Genomic DNA, 11,664 nt, shown 5'->3' on the forward strand with positions numbered 1-11,664 from the left:
TAACGATTCTAGTTTGAAGCCTTCTATGTTTGACAATATCGAGATCATGGAATATATCAGATTTTTAATTTTCGGCAGTATCATAATCGTTAAAGCACTGGCATATATGAGATGAATTTACTGACTAAAATGTAAAAATGGGGTATCGTCAGCCTTTTACACACCGTTCTTTGTAATTAAAATTCATGGTTTGTATAAAAAAAAAATATCAACCTAAACATGTATGTACCTTGTGTCATGTTTATTTTTATACTTTTAAGGATACAACTTATGATTCAATTCAGATACAATGTAGGTATGGGAGTTTGGTTACATTATAAACATTAAAGGGCCAATATATGAGTAAATAGAAAATAATAAATACATTTTATTTGAGAATATGTTCGAGACTTTAATAAATATTTATGCAAATAAAGCATAACATCAAAGGTATGTCGTTTCTTTTTATCTGTATTCTTTTATATTTGTGCCTACAACATGGAAAATATTAGCATAATGAATGCAAGCAATATACCTCAATATCAAATCAAATGTATTTTACTTTCAATTAAAAGTTTATCTTAAATAAATGTATATTTATATAACAATGTGTAATCAACAGTCACGTTGACATTCAGTTTAAGTGTTATTTTCAATGTTGTGCAACCAAATGGCCTTAGAAACCCTTAAATTGATTCAAATTAAAAATTTACCACAATCAACAATACAAACAAACTGAAATTGACATTATACACAAACAATAAGTCACAGAATATACAGAAGAATGTAACAAATGGGGGCGATACTTTGGCAAAATAATACATTTCGAAAAGTTAGATTGTAATGGACATAAACCCTTAATTTTTTTAAATAAAACTACTGATATACACTTAATAAATGGAAACAAGTAAAACCTAACATGAATAATTCATCATACGTTTGTGTTACCCAATCCCCCAGGCTCATGCATGTGTCATAAATATTTAATAAATTAAAATGAGGTTAAAGCCAATCTTTGATTTATTGTATGCCAAGGTATGTGCAAGTACACGTGTAACTAGTTTTCAAAAAATATATAGAACATGTACAGTCACCATAAAAGAGCAGTCAAAAATGTCATCTCATCCAATTTAAACAATCTGACAAACAACATGAATGTCAATTATCAATACAAAATTAAATCTTAAATCACACTTAAATAATGATATATACCAATAAAGTGACTTAAAGCGAATCATTGGGGGAAAATAATGTTTATTCATTTTTTAACCAATGCATGTATATATCATAAACTTATAGTCTTCTGTGCACGATTTTACAATTTTTTACGCATCCATATTGTATAATCGTTAAAATGATTTCTCTCGGTCTGCTATGAAGTGAAAATATGGCAACAAAGAAGCATGGATATTACACACGAGTATAACATGTACAATAATTTCATATAGTTTATTCCAATTAAAGATCCATGCGTATTGCGATCACCAGATCATTTTTACACTGAGTTCACAGCATACGGTAATATATTGGCGAATTGTTAAAAATATAACTGCAGGCAAACAATAAAAAAAAGTTAGCGTCTTCTTAATTTGGACAAATTCTAGAATTTTTTGGCGAAAAAGGGATATGTAAATAAGTTTTTGTATAAAAACTAGTCATTTAGTCATAACAAACATATGCATCATCTCTTTTTTAATTTGAAAGACTTTGATGACTTTAAAGAGCACACAATTAAATGATATGAACGCTTCAAAATGTTGCATAAGAAATACACTTAAAAAATGAATTAAAAAAAACGTCAATATTTACGAAACACCAGAAGATTTTTTTTATTATTTTAAAAGTTGTATTTCATGAGCGATTTTCAATAATATATAATAATATCTTACCACATAATACATTGTACGTTTTTGCAAGCTTTATCCACAAACAAGGCTTCCCTTTATACAGTCTTTCCCACAGCCAATAGAACAGCACAACAGTCCGTATTTACAGCTACCTGGTGTACACAGTTCAGCACAATGGCTAATTGTACCAGGAGGGACAGGCGGACATCTCATTCTACATGGTGATGGTACTGTTCCACCTGCATATAATTTGATATAATTGGTATGTCAATTCTATTTTTTCATTGCTAAATTACTTATCATTCAACTCTAAAGAACTTTATATAACATTAAAAAATTATGTCAGTAAAGTAGATCAACAAATAAGTGTGTTTGCTTCTCATGTTTTCTACTTTACATTAATCATTTACACTCGTCTGAATTTTTTTCGTAAGAAATTACAATTAATTACACAGTAACCCGATATCTGATTTAATCGTTTCGATCAAATTCAATTTTATTTCTTCCTCTAATTCATACAGCTTAATGTGTTTTTTTCATTTCATACTTGTTTATATACAAAATCCATAGACATGCTCTTGTCAGCAAGAATATTATTTGTTTAAGTTTCAATAATTATATTAGATGTATGTTTCATTGTAATACGTTATTCTTATTGGCTATGGCTAGCTGCACATCACGTGTAATTCCTAAGCAATCGTATTGCACAATAAAACTTATCATTTATGATAACAAGAGGTTCGACAATAAATTGCACAGGTGAAATATACATAAAAAATGATAAAATTCGTGTTTTCATGATCCTTGCTTAAAAAATAAATTATAAGTATTGAATGCTTCTGTTTGTAACTTCATAGTTGTAAAAGCGTTGACCGTGCGCACATTTGTAGACAAAAACCTACCGCGGTTCATACAAAATGTACTTCTGTCAACGCTTTTACACCACAATGAAGTTCCAAAAAGAAGCATTCAATTCTTAAATATTAACATTGACCTTTTGATATTCGAAATATTCAACACGTTTAAAGGTATTTACATTGAATGTTGGAAAGGACAATATACTCTGAACGGTTACATCACTGTCCAAGGTTAGGGGAACGTTCGGATCCCACTGACATGTTGAACTACGTCACATTCTGTATGTGTGTACCTGTCAGAAGACAGGAGCCTTCTGTTAAGTGGTTGTCGTTTGTTGCTGTGTTCCATATACATTTTTCGTTAGTTTTTTTATACATTAATTAGATGATTTGTTTATCGTTTGAAAATTTTCTATTAGTGAGGTTTTTTAGCTGACTATGAGATTCGGGCTTTGAAGGCCGTACGATGACCTATAACTATTAATTTCTAGGTTGGTTGGTCTCTTGTGGAGAGTTGCATTCATACCACAACTTCTTTTTTACATCTATGAGTAGAAATTCTATATTATTAATTGAACACTAAACTTCTTTAAGGTAGTATCAAAAAGTCTGGTAATAGATATTCATTATTTACTTTTCCGGTCAATATTTTAAAAGACCACAAAAGTTCCAAAATGAGCTAACTAGATTTAATAGAAATAGACAAAAGAAAATCACTAGTTTTTTTTAAATTTTAAAATGCAGATAGTTATATCGCTATTTAAAGTGTCTCGTCGGATAAAACTAATATTACAAGTTATATTAAACATGTCAAAGGTACCAGAATAATAAATAGATATGACAGATGCGTGTTTCGTATACATTATACTCTTATGTCGAATCAATAAACGAAATTGACGGACTTATTGAACTAAGAAAATAACTGTGCTTAACGGCATCTTAAATTGAATAGAAGAAATATACATACCCGATACTTCAGTATTGAAGTCAAATATCAGAACAATACTGAAAATGATCCTGCAAGCTAATGTGAACATTGTTTTGTATATAATTTATCACAACAACTGCAGGATCTTTTATATGAACATACCTTGTAAAATAACCGCTATTCAACAAGCGAGTCATATAAAAAAAAGAAAAAACAATTCCCTTCAAATCCGCGTTCAGTTTGTTTAGTAAACATGTTATTTTCCACATTCAATTAATCTTGCTTTTACAAGTACATGAAAACAAAAACATTAAACAATTTACCACATGAACCTTCCTGATGTTTTATTGTATTTTCATCAAGACTTACGACATATATAACATGTCAACTTTGATTAATATTGGGTTTTATCCTTGTAATGTATCTTTATATTTTGAAATTAAAACATTTTTGTTTTGTCATATTCAAAGTACTTGCTACTTAAAGAATGTGTATGTACATGTCAAATTATCATGAAGTGTTGTTCTGCTGTAACATTACTGTTATAGTTTATATAGATATGTTCCGGACCATATGAGTATTTGGACGATACGCGTATGGTCATGACCATATGGGTATATACTCATATGGTCCGACCATACGCGTATGGTCCGACCGTACGCGTATGGTCGGGGTAATTAACACTCTGTTACAGTTTACTTTTAATACTTCTAAACTCTTCATATGGTATGACCGTTCATTAAAAAGACGCTATCATATAGATAATTTTATTATTATTATATTATAATAAAAAGATTAGGTAAATAAGAATAAGAAGTTTTACAATTAATTAATTTTACCTACTTTTCAAAATTATAATAAACGCTTAGTAGCGATGATCATTACCGATTTGTTATTACGAGTGAATGGCAATGTCGACTTAAAAAAATAAATTCCATAAATTTCTTAACGAACTGTTACAAAAGAAATCACTGGAAACTAACATAGTTTATTTAAGTTTGCTTGTGAATATGGTGTATTGCAGTCATGTTACAATATTTGATATCTGGGCCTTTTTAAAAACACCGGACATCAGAATGGCCCAAGACATCGGTATCATTGTACGCAGCTGCAAAAAGGCTAGCCTTTCACTCCCAAACGAAGGGTGTTAATGAAAAGGATCGTGCACAACCAAGACTTGCAAATGCAAAAAAAAAGCTATGATACCGTGAGAGGAAGTATATGTCACACCAAGCCTACATGCAAGAATGTAACTAGCGATGAAAACTAAATATGGCATCAATATTTAATTTTTACGTCGTTTTGAATTATAAAATTAATAAATTGTCATATAACCATCATTGTTTTTTTAGATATTTTTTTTTGTGTTATTGAAACGTTTATAATGTAATTTGAAAAAAAATACCTATATGGTCCAAATACTCATATGGTCCGGTCCGTTAATAACCAAACGAGTATTATACTCATATGGTCCGACAATACGCGTACGGTCGGACCATACGCGTATGGTCGGACCATATGAGTATACGCATATGGTCATGACCATACGCGTATGGTCCAAATACTCATATGGACCGGAACATATATATATATATATTAGATGCAGGATGACGCGATATTTGAGTAAAAAACTTTTTCAATTCACATAATTGTCATGCTTTCCAAGTAATTTGTTTAATAGCTAATCAATGTAACGATCAACTTAACTTCGGCAAGAAACGCGAAAGTTAATAAGCTTGTGATCAACAACAACTGCATCAAATATTATTTGACGATACAATGTTACAGATGTGAAATGAGTATAAAAAAACCCTGCATACTATCATTAGTTTTGTATAAAAGCATGCAGCAGTTGAATAATTTAAATAGCATTAATATGTCAAGAAACTTGTTTAATTTGACTATAAAAGCTGCTCTTATAATAACCTGCATGCAACATAAAACACAAAGCAATACATTATTGGTGTAGTTTATATCAAACAATTGTCATTAAAACTTAAATACAAAACCTACATATGAACCCAAACAGCTCGATAAATATCAAATAAGACTTATTAACAAATTTTGTACCAACATAAGCAACTTGGTATGTACGGGTGTCATATGTAGAGCAGGATATCCTTACCCTTCCGAAGCACCTAAGATCACCCCTAATTTTGGTTGGGTTTGTGTTGTTCTTTTTCTATGTTGAGTTTTGTGTATAATTGTTTGTCTGTTTTACTGTTACTTGTTTAGCCATAACTTTGTAGCTAATGTTATGAGCTCAAATGTCCCTGTGGTATCTTCCCCCTCTTGTATTAGTTCATATCAAAAACATTTTTGTTTATACTTTTACCTTTTATTTCCAATAATCGAAACCAAATACTTATTCATGAAAAAAAAAAACGCTTTTATATTAAAAAATAAGGCCGAACGAACAATGGTCGAACTGACCTCGGCTTAACGTGTAATGTGATCAAACCTACTATAGGTTAGTCATTGACCTTCTAACAATACGTAAAATTGTAAAGTATGCAAGCTATAATTGAAAAAGAAAAATATTTAAGGACAGCGTACTTATAGTAGAAGGGTGCTCTCTAGTTTCATCTCCCATAACCTCGAATAATGATGTGATAACTGAATTATAGCATTTGAACATGTGCTTTACTCGTAAGAAAGCTTAACTATGAAGAATAAGAAAATAAAACGAGTATCAAAGTAAAAAAAATGAAATATGAATTTAAGATTACTCGCAGTTAATACATAACTGGGATGCAATGTGTAGTCACATTCGTTTTATGTCAAGGTAAACGTTAGATAATAGAAATCCAATGAACATGATTAAAGGTTAAGGCAATACGTAACCAATTTACAATAATGTTAACTTAAGAAAATACTCTTTAAGAATGAGTAAATTTTAAGAATCACGTAGATAACATGGATCATTTCTTGATTTAAACCCTTTATACATGTAATCCATAACAAAGAAAGAGACGATATCCCGTCAGCAATAGTATTTATTCTTATACAGCTATAGCCACACTTAAATCTTAATAGCAGAGAAACAAGCATATATATGTCTCTGTGTATATTAAATATGTGTCTCTGAAAATGTGCATATTTTGTACACGCAAATTTTGAATATTTTTTGTATATACCTCATAATTTAATAACAAAAAAATCAGCTCTTGTGTGGTTCATAAGTTTTGGTATATACTTAGACGATTCAAATGCCTAATAGAGTTGATGTTTTCTGAATATAAAACTTTAAAGTGATTAGAAAAATTAGATAAATAAAACAGTGCAATTGGTATAATCAAGCTAATAAACATAGTTAAAACAGTTTGCCTTATTGTATAAAACATATAATAAATGAAGAGAATGAATACAAAACTTCTTTTAAGATTTCTCTAGACTTTTTTGTGACGTTATCATGGTTATGGGGTACTGGTACATTATGACTGCGAATTTGATTTAGAAAGTAAGAAAGGAAGAAGTTAAAACTAAAAGAAATTGATATACATTTGTGGAATCATTCGGTTGAGGATAACAAGTATCCTGAAATTATTCATATTTAGTTAAATAACGTGTCAAATATCGTACATTCTGTAGACGAAACGCGCGTCTGGCGTATAAAATTATAATCCTGGTACTTTTGATAACTATTTACACCACTGGGTCGATGCCACTGCTGGTGGACGTTTCGTCCCCGAGGGTATCACCAGCCCAGTAGTCAGCACTTCGGTGTTGACATGAATATCAATTATATGGTCATTTTTATAAATTTTCTGTTTACAAAACTTTGATTTTTTCGAAAAACTAAGGATTTTCTTACCCCAGGAGTAGATTACCTTAGCCGTATTTGGCACAACTTTTTGGAATTTTGGATCCTCAATGCTCTTCAACTTTGTATTTATTTGGCTTTTTAACTATTTCGATCTGAGCGTCACTGATGAGTCTTATGTAGACGAAACGCGCGTCTGGCGTATAAAATTATAATCCTGGTACTTTTGATAACTATTTACACCACTGGGTCGATGCCACTGCTGGTGGACGTTTCGTCCCCGAGGGTATCACCAGCCCAGTAGTCAGCACTTCGGTGTTGACATGAATATCAATTATATGGTCATTTTTATAAATTTTCTGTTTACAAAACTTTGATTTTTTTCGAAAAACTAAGGATTTTCTTACCCCAGGAGTAGATTACCTTAGCCGTATTTGGCACAACTTTTTGGAATTTTGGATCCTCAATGCTCTTCAACTTTGTATTTATTTGGCTTTTTAACTATTTCGATCTGAGCGTCACTGATGAGTCTTATGTAGACGAAACGCGCGTCTGGCGTATAAAATTATAATCCTGGTACTTTTGATAACTATTTACACCACTGGGTCGATGCCACTGCTGGTGGACGTTTCGTCCCCGAGGGTATCACCAGCCCAGTAGTCAGCACTTCGGTGTTGACATGAATATCAATTATATGGTCATTTTTATAAATTTTCTGTTTACAAAACTTTGATTTTTTCGAAAAACTAAGGATTTTCTTACCCCAGGAGTAGATTACCTTAGCCGTATTTGGCACAACTTTTTGGAATTTTGGATCCTCAATGCTCTTCAACTTTGTATTTATTTGGCTTTTTAACTATTTCGATCTGAGCGTCACTGATGAGTCTTATGTAGACGAAACGCGCGTCTGGCGTATAAAATTATAATCCTGGTACTTTTGATAACTATTTACACCACTGGGTCGATGCCACTGCTGGTGGACGTTTCGTCCCCGAGGGTATCACCAGCCCAGTAGTCAGCACTTCGGTGTTGACATGAATATCAATTATATGGTCATTTTTATAAATTTTCTGTTTACAAAACTTTGATTTTTTCGAAAAACTAAGGATTTTCTTACCCCAGGAGTAGATTACCTTAGCCGTATTTGGCACAACTTTTTGGAATTTTGGATCCTCAATGCTCTTCAACTTTGTATTTATTTGGCTTTTTAACTATTTCGATCTGAGCGTCACTGATGAGTCTTATGTAGACGAAACGCGCGTCTGGCGTATAAAATTATAATCCTGGTACTTTTGATAACTATTTACACCACTGGGTCGATGCCACTGCTGGTGGACGTTTCGTCCCCGAGGGTATCACCAGCCCAGTAGTCAGCACTTCGGTGTTGACATGAATATCAATTATATGGTCATTTTTATAAATTTTCTGTTTACAAAACTTTGATTTTTTCGAAAAACTAAGGATTTTCTTACCCCAGGAGTAGATTACCTTAGCCGTATTTGGCACAACTTTTTGGAATTTTGGATCCTCAATGCTCTTCAACTTTGTATTTATTTGGCTTTTTAACTATTTCGATCTGAGCGTCACTGATGAGTCTTATGTAGACGAAACGCGCGTCTGGCGTATAAAATTATAATCCTGGTACTTTTGATAACTATTTACACCACTGGGTCGATGCCACTGCTGGTGGACGTTTCGTCCCCGAGGGTATCACCAGCCCAGTAGTCAGCACTTCGGTGTTGACATGAATATCAATTATATGGTCATTTTTATAAATTTTCTGTTTACAAAACTTTGATTTTTTCGAAAAACTAAGGATTTTCTTACCCCAGGAGTAGATTACCTTAGCCGTATTTGGCACAACTTTTTGGAATTTTGGATCCTCAATGCTCTTCAACTTTGTATTTATTTGGCTTTTTAACTATTTCGATCTGAGCGTCACTGATGAGTCTTATGTAGACGAAACGCGCGTCTGGCGTATAAAATTATAATCCTGGTACTTTTGATAACTATTTACACCACTGGGTCGATGCCACTGCTGGTGGACGTTTCGTCCCCGAGGGTATCACCAGCCCAGTAGTCAGCACTTCGGTGTTGACATGAATATCAATTATATGGTCATTTTTATAAATTTTCTGTTTACAAAACTTTGATTTTTTCGAAAAACTAAGGATTTTCTTACCCCAGGAGTAGATTACCTTAGCCGTATTTGGCACAACTTTTTGGAATTTTGGATCCTCAATGCTCTTCAACTTTGTATTTATTTGGCTTTTTAACTATTTCGATCTGAGCGTCACTGATGAGTCTTATGTAGACGAAACGCGCGTCTGGCGTATAAAATTATAATCCTGGTACTTTTGATAACTATTTACACCACTGGGTCGATGCCACTGCTGGTGGACGTTTCGTCCCCGAGGGTATCACCAGCCCAGTAGTCAGCACTTCGGTGTTGACATGAATATCAATTATATGGTCATTTTTATAAATTTTCTGTTTACAAAACTTTGATTTTTTCGAAAAACTAAGGATTTTCTTACCCCAGGAGTAGATTACCTTAGCCGTATTTGGCACAACTTTTTGGAATTTTGGATCCTCAATGCTCTTCAACTTTGTATTTATTTGGCTTTTTAACTATTTCGATCTGAGCGTCACTGATGAGTCTTATGTAGACGAAACGCGCGTCTGGCGTATAAAATTATAATCCTGGTACTTTTGATAACTATTTACACCACTGGGTCGATGCCACTGCTGGTGGACGTTTCGTCCCCGAGGGTATCACCAGCCCAGTAGTCAGCACTTCGGTGTTGACATGAATATCAATTATATGGTCATTTTTATAAATTTTCTGTTTACAAAACTTTGATTTTTTCGAAAAACTAAGGATTTTCTTACCCCAGGAGTAGATTACCTTAGCCGTATTTGGCACAACTTTTTGGAATTTTGGATCCTCAATGCTCTTCAACTTTGTATTTATTTGGCTTTTTAACTATTTCGATCTGAGCGTCACTGATGAGTCTTATGTAGACGAAACGCGCGTCTGGCGTATAAAATTATAATCCTGGTACTTTTGATAACTATTTACACCACTGGGTCGATGCCACTGCTGGTGGACGTTTCGTCCCCGAGGGTATCACCAGCCCAGTAGTCAGCACTTCGGTGTTGACATGAATATCAATTATATGGTCATTTTTATAAATTTTCTGTTTACAAAACTTTGATTTTTTCGAAAAACTAAGGATTTTCTTACCCCAGGAGTAGATTACCTTAGCCGTATTTGGCACAACTTTTTGGAATTTTGGATCCTCAATGCTCTTCAACTTTGTATTTATTTGGCTTTTTAACTATTTCGATCTGAGCGTCACTGATGAGTCTTATGTAGACGAAACGCGCGTCTGGCGTATAAAATTATAATCCTGGTACTTTTGATAACTACTTGACCAACCATAGTACACAAAAAAATGTACACGAAATGGGTATACACATGCATTGTTGTTATTTAGCATTTGCATAACAAAGTCTACTGAAGTGTATTTCTGTTCTACGTTATCCTGCGTCAGTCTTAGTGAACCGTTCAGAATGGCAATTTTAGCAGTACTATTTGCGTTTGGGTAAACTCCACGATCTGTGTGTCGATTTATATATTAAAACAATAAAACAAAAAGAAAACTATTCTAAGGTTTAAAAAACATAAAGTGGCAGAGGTATATTTTGGGAAAACACAAGCAAATCAATTTTGTTTTCACCTTGTTTTTAAAATCTCATACAAAACAAAACAATTTGAAGTATGAAAACCTTAAAATTGACTGGAATTGCGGATGGACCCACAAAATTAAATCCTTCCATGCATACACAAAATTTAATTATTTCCCTGCGGCAAAGTTGACCTTAATGTTTTTTTTTACATATGATTTTATTTGTGTCTTTAAAAAAATGATACTGCAACGTAAAAAATAAAGAATCTCCCAACCAACCATCAATTCAGAGATCAACAGACGATAGGTTAACATTAAATTTGGTTGTGAAACGTATGTTTGTACTGTATTCCACTAAATTGAAAGTTAATAAGTTCTCATTTACCCAATCCTTGGCGACCAGTATATAACGGTAATTAAATTCTTTTCATCAATCAATCGAAAAAGATACAGATTTTCTATTGCAAAATATCAAAAAAGAAGCAAAACCTAAATTTGTTCTGAAATTTCACGTGAAAAGGGCAAATTAACAGAACAGAAAACAAGTCTGGTATTGATAGAGTTAAGCCGCATGTGAAATGTGACACGTAGATCTAGT

At 32.7% G+C, this 11,664-nt stretch overlaps 1 long non-coding RNA gene across 1 annotated transcript; it reads right to left on the reverse strand.

Annotated features, from left to right (window-relative positions):
• Positions 1 to 354: 354 nt before the first annotated feature.
• LOC143074589 (uncharacterized) lies at positions 355 to 3,788 on the reverse strand. Its single transcript, XR_012977949.1, has 3 exons — positions 3,651 to 3,788; positions 1,869 to 2,065; positions 355 to 470 (listed from the first exon to the last, which is right to left on the reverse strand). It is a non-coding gene; the product is annotated as an uncharacterized LOC143074589 (long non-coding RNA).
• Positions 3,789 to 11,664: the final 7,876 nt, after the last annotated feature.

This window comes from Mytilus galloprovincialis, chromosome 5, assembly GCF_965363235.1.
Source record: "Mytilus galloprovincialis chromosome 5, xbMytGall1.hap1.1, whole genome shotgun sequence".
In the NCBI taxonomy this organism is placed as follows: domain Eukaryota; kingdom Metazoa; phylum Mollusca; class Bivalvia; order Mytilida; family Mytilidae; genus Mytilus; species Mytilus galloprovincialis.